At 49.0% G+C, this 5710-nt stretch overlaps 1 pseudogene; it reads left to right on the top strand.

Moving 5' to 3' along the window:
• Positions 1 to 2573: 2573 nt before the first annotated feature.
• Positions 2574 to 5710, top strand: part of LOC104548151 — a 3689-nt pseudogene continuing 552 nt past the window's right edge.

A 5710-nucleotide genomic window follows, 5' to 3' on the forward strand; every position in this document is an offset into this window, starting at 1 on the left:
CCAACACCCCAGGTCCTTTCCAGCCACTCATGCCCAAGCCTGGAGCATCCATGGGGTTATTGCATAGGGTTATTTTTTCCCACAGCAGACATCCAAGAGAAACACTGGAGAAGGATGAAGAGATCCTTCTCCTGAATACTCTTCCAGTCTTTGGTGAACTCTGGTTGAGGTACTTGCAGAGACAGCGTCTATTTTCTCCATCGAGAAGTGGGATGGATGGTATCACAGAATCACATAATCACAGAACGTTAGGGATTGGAAGGGACCTCAAAAGCTCATCCAGTCCAATCCCCCTGCTGGAGCAGGAACACCAAGATGAGGTTACACAGGAAGGCGTCCAGGCGGGGTTTTAATGTCTCCAGAGAAGGAGACTCCACAACCTCTCTGGGCAGCCTGTTCCAGTGCTCTGTCACCCTCACTGAGAAGAAGTTTCTTCTCAAATTTAAGTGGAACCTCCTGTGTTCCAGTTTGCGCCCATTACCCCTTGTCCTATCATTGTTTGTATGACCCAGGTGATGCACAACCAAACTGCTAATGGCTTTCACCTCCCAACCTTCATCAACCTTCATCATGTCTGATGGGGGAAAGTCATGTTACTTTTTACTCTCCCTGCTTCGTCCTTCTCCGATGTATCTCTTGGATGTTTGCTGTGGGAAATGGGATCTGGGGTGTGGGGACCACAGCAACACATCTGGTCTTGTCTTCTCAAAGACCACCACTCCCTTGCCATGGACCCACGAACTCCAATGGGCTGCATAAGTAAACCACTTTCCCTTCCAACACCTCAATATCGAGCTTTGAAGATCCTGACTATGGTAGGCCCTGATCAAAATGTTTTCACTGCAGTGGGTTCTTTGGCAGAAATGGGGTTTTAGTCAAAGTGAACCTTGAATTCTATACCTGAAAATTCCCAAAAGACATAGTCTAAGTCATTTCCATTGCGCTTTGCTCTTTTGGCCATCCATGTCATGGTGGAGGTGGCATAAGCAGCTCCACTGCTTCCAGGTGCCTCTGAGCCCTGAGCAAGAAATGCTCAGAGTTGATGTCTATGTCCATGACCACCACCTGCAAGCCAGAGCTGGGATTCATCTCAGTAACTTAATGTGACCGGGATGGCGATATCTCTGGCCTGGAGAACACCAGCCTGGGTGCAGCTGGTTGATTAATTTTTAGTTGATTAATTCTAGGTGGGATCAGGCTCTGCCTGCTGTCTCTGATGCTTTCCGGATCTCGTTTCCCTCTCCTTGATCTCTGCTTGCTGCACACAGCTCGTTTCTCCCACATGCTCTCCTGCAGCAGCAACGCCGCTGGTGCCAACCTCAATGGATATCTCCAATCTGTCACTGCAGCCTGCAGGGGTCTTCCCTACCACCACGATCTCCAGTTGGTGGGCTGGGATGTTGCAGTTATTTAGCCGTTATTCCCCACTCCAGACTTACTTTCCCATCCACAGGGAGCTTTCATCCTCTGCCAGCCCCGTGGTCTCATCCTTTCTGTGCGTCTCATGGAAGGGCCCACCTTCCACCCATGCTTTCTGTGCTCCCTCAGACTCCCAGTTCTCCCAGTGATGCCAGTCTGGTATTCAGGCCACACTGTGCTTCGGGCTGGTCTAGCTGTGTGTGTGTGTAGAGCTGCCTTTGTGCCTTTCTTTCTAAAGATGGGATTCATCCCACCAGGGCGGCTCAGCTCACGGGGGAAGATGCTTCATGTTGGTTGTCTACAATCACATGTCCCAACATGATATAGATATGGATATTTAGGATAACGAGGCAAACAGTGCATGGACCAAGAGTGATTTGGCGAGCTCTTTCCACTGCTATGGTGAGGGTCACAGTTCAGCTGACACCCAGTGCCACCTGAAATGCTCTGGAGCACCCAGGACATCCATATAAGCCTGGCAGATACAAGGCAGGGACCACATGGAACAGATGAAACCCAGCCCCGGGGACATCTCGGATGTCACTGTGCACCTCTATGCAGGCAGCTGAACTGAGCTCCTTTGGTAGGTGATGGAGGAAGATAAGGAGAACTGCTCTTCTCTTCTTTTCCATGTAAAACCAGGCTGGTCTGGCCTCCTGACATATCCCACTTGACATATCCCAGTTAAAAACATCCTTAGTCTCTTCAGAATGGTTCTGAACCCATTTCCTTGTAAGACAAAGCCCACAGCAGCACTTTGGGAGAAGAAAAACCTTCCTCTGTCATCTACACTGGCCATGGCTGGAGAGCCAACCCTTCTTCATCAATGTATATGACATTTTGGTGTGAGATATAATCTAATTTGAGCCTGGCAAAATGCTTATCATTTCTGCATTGTCATTACGATACTGGTTGAACTGAAGATGGTTCCTCAGGACACCATCCTGAAGTGCAAACCTTTGCTAACCAACGCTATCACTCCACCAGGCGTGAACCCAACTGCAGAGGCTTTCAGCTTCAGAAGAAGCTCTGGATTTGGGTTTATTTTTCCATCTCTGCATTATGTTCGCATAAAGATTATGCAGGCTTTGGTTGTGTGCCTCTCTTCTCCACGCCGTGCACTAACCACTGTGTTTCTCTGCTTTCTCGTTCAGAGGTGAAGCACGCCAGGAACTGCCCCATTGACTGCGCCTCCGTTTACTACAACGGGCTGCGGCGGTCCGGGGTCTACAGCATCATGCCCTCGGTTGGAGGGATGCCCATCGAGGTGCTGTGCGAGATGGACACCGAAGGTACCGCATGCAGGAGGCACCTGTAGCATCTTCCAGCGGAGCTTTGGGTGGGATTTGTCTAACCTGAGAGCTGTATCTTAGATCTGAGCTATTTCTAAGCTACTTTAGGATCATAGAATGGTTTCACTTGGAAAAGACCTTTAAGATCATCAAGTTCAACCATCGATCCAGACCTACTAAGTCTGCCACAAGACTATGTCCCCAAGCACAGCTTCTCATCTTCCAAACACCTCCAGGGATGGTGACTCAACCACCTCCCTGGGCAGCCCACTCCAGTGCCCAACAACCCTTCCAGTAAAGAAATTCCTCCTGATTTCTGACCTAAACCTCCCTTAGCGCAACTTAAGGCCATTACTCCTTGTCCTATAACTGTAATCAATGAGAGGAACATCTCTAGAATGGATCTTCTCCAGGGTCAGAGGGCTTGTCCTCTCCATTGGCCATAGAAGGGGTTTGGTTGAATAGTCCAAACCAGACATTATGGCTGGAATTCAGTTGCCTAAATACGAGCATTTGGTGCTCTTTGAGATGTCCTCGTGCATCCAAGGTGTTTGCAAAGATGTAGTAGTGGGTACAAGACAGGGTTTTGGGAAGGAGAAGCCCTCCTGGAGCTGGGCACTGAGGAGGCACCTGGAGCATCTCTGGGTAGTTGAGGGCTCTGTGTGGGCAACCACTAATTGCAGCCATGCTGAACTGAGGATGGAGGAGGTAGATCCTTTTCCGCAGATAATTTGGAGTGTAAACGAGGGAGCAGGTGACCTACTTAGCCTTGCTGCCTAAGTATCCATATGGAGTCATCTCAAGGCACAAATTTACTACCAAAATCAGTTTGCGACACTTGAGTTTTGGAAGAATAGTGGCAATCATCAGGGAAAAGGGTGGTGGGTTGTCAGTTCCTTGCCCCATGGTTCTAGTCCAGCCTGGATGGATGTGTCACATCCACCCATCCCATGCTGGAGGAAGGGGTTCAACTCCCCACATGTAGGCATCTCACCTATTGGAGGATCTAGAGGTGACTGCAGCTTTGCAATGCATATAGTCCTTAAGAAACGGACTGTGCAGACAATGTGGTTGCTGTTAGGTCATTACTATTATTTGTACAACCATCAGCACAATCTTGGACACTGTAGAGTGACAGGCTGTACAAACAGCAGATAAAAAGATGGCCCCAGTCTCCCCCCGCTGCACCATAAGCTTACAATATTGGAATAAAATGAGAGAGGAGAGAGGGATTTGGACAGATGGGAGAGCAGATGGAGACAGTGAGAGAATATTGGGAGAGCTCGTGTGCCGCTGTGGTGCTGCAGGAACAGTACGTAATAATCTCCAAACTCCAGGATCTGTAGTTTGTTCCAGAACCAAAACATTTGCCTCCCAAAAGCTACCAGCTCCTCTCATTTAAAACCAACTTAAGACCTGGGACGGTCGACAGGGGAACTTCACCATGAACCAACATGGGAGGCGTGGGAGCCCTTTTCTGTGAGCCATGGCAGGCGTCACATTTTGTCCCCATGCAGCAACCAGCACCCTGTTTTGTCACTTGGTGGGAGGAGATGTGACAAGGAGACCCCTTGCTGAGCTGCAGATGGATCCCCAGAGGTGACACCACTCAGGGGTCCGTCTGGGACTCCCTGGATGCTCCCATTTTATGTTATGTCTCTCCTGGCAGGTGGGGGCTGGACAGTCATCCAGAGGCGTCAGGATGGCTCAGTTGACTTCAACCGGACCTGGAACGAGTACAAGGAGGGCTTTGGGGACCTCAATGGCGAATTCTGGCTGGGCAACGAGAACATCCACAAGATGACGAGCCAAGGGGACTACTCTCTGCGCATCGACCTGGAGGACTGGAACAACAAGCACAAGCATGCCTTCTATCAGGTCTTCAGGTAGAAAGTGGGGTGGCCTTCCCTGGTTCTCATAGATGCTACTTGGTTCAGTGCTGGGAGGTGTTCAGGCATGGGACCCACATTGAATCATTGAATGGTTTGGGTTGGAAAAGACCTTTAAGATCATCAAATCCAACCATTGAACCAGCCCTAAGTCTGCCACTAAACTATATCCATGTAGACCATGTCCCTAAGCACGACATCTCCCTGTCTTTAAAACACCTCCAGGGCTGGTAACTCAACCACTTCCCTAGGCAGCCCCTTCCAGTGCTTGACAATCCTTTCAGTGAATAAACTCCTCCCAATACCCAATCTAAACCTCTCTGTTGAGATCAGAGTGACTCTGCTGAGAATCTGGGCCATACGGTCGATCCTTTCCCCACCTGGATTTGACCACCAATTTTTACTCAAGGTTAAAGCTTGGGTGTGAGCTAGCGAATGTGTAACATCATTTGGCCGTGGCCAACATCCACAGCCTCAAGGGAAGGGAGCTGTAGGGCCCAATGGACAGTCCCCAGCTGCTTTGGGTTATTTTTTTCTGCCAAAATTATTGACCTCTATGTCAAAAACACAGTTTTGAATGCCATGGTCTAGCTGATCAGCAGGTCTTTCAGCATCCTCCTGATTTAGAGTCATGTTTTGATTTTTACCATCTTTATTCATGACTTTTATTTGCTGGGCCTGATGCAACGTCCTTCAGTGTCTATAGCTCTTGCCCTCCTCTGGTGTTTTATTTATCCACATCAGCCACATCCTTTCTTAATCAGGGGTGACCTGGTTTGTCTAGACTGTCCCAGATGAACTCATGCTCTGTCTTTACTGGTAACGCTTGTGGGTGACTGTGGACTAATCCCTAATGGAGAATGTCCAAGGGACAACTGCACCTTAGGGACTTTTGAAGCTTAAGGGCTTTGAGTAGGGTCCAAAACAGCTGAAACCACTGAAAAAAAAATCCCATTGCTTGAATGTGCTGTGGAACATCTTCCACCAGCAAATACGTGGTCTGAATGGTCACCTTGAGTTTTCTCATCAGATGTCATGGGCAATGGCAGTGACCTTCATCTTCTGCTGGCCCAGGGGTAGATTACTAATTAGCTCAGTTGCAGGGAAGAG

The sequence above is a fragment of the Mesitornis unicolor genome, unplaced genomic scaffold (assembly GCF_000695765.1).
Source record: "Mesitornis unicolor isolate BGI_N332 unplaced genomic scaffold, ASM69576v1 scaffold31481, whole genome shotgun sequence".
NCBI classification, from domain to species: Eukaryota; Metazoa; Chordata; class Aves; order Mesitornithiformes; family Mesitornithidae; genus Mesitornis; species Mesitornis unicolor.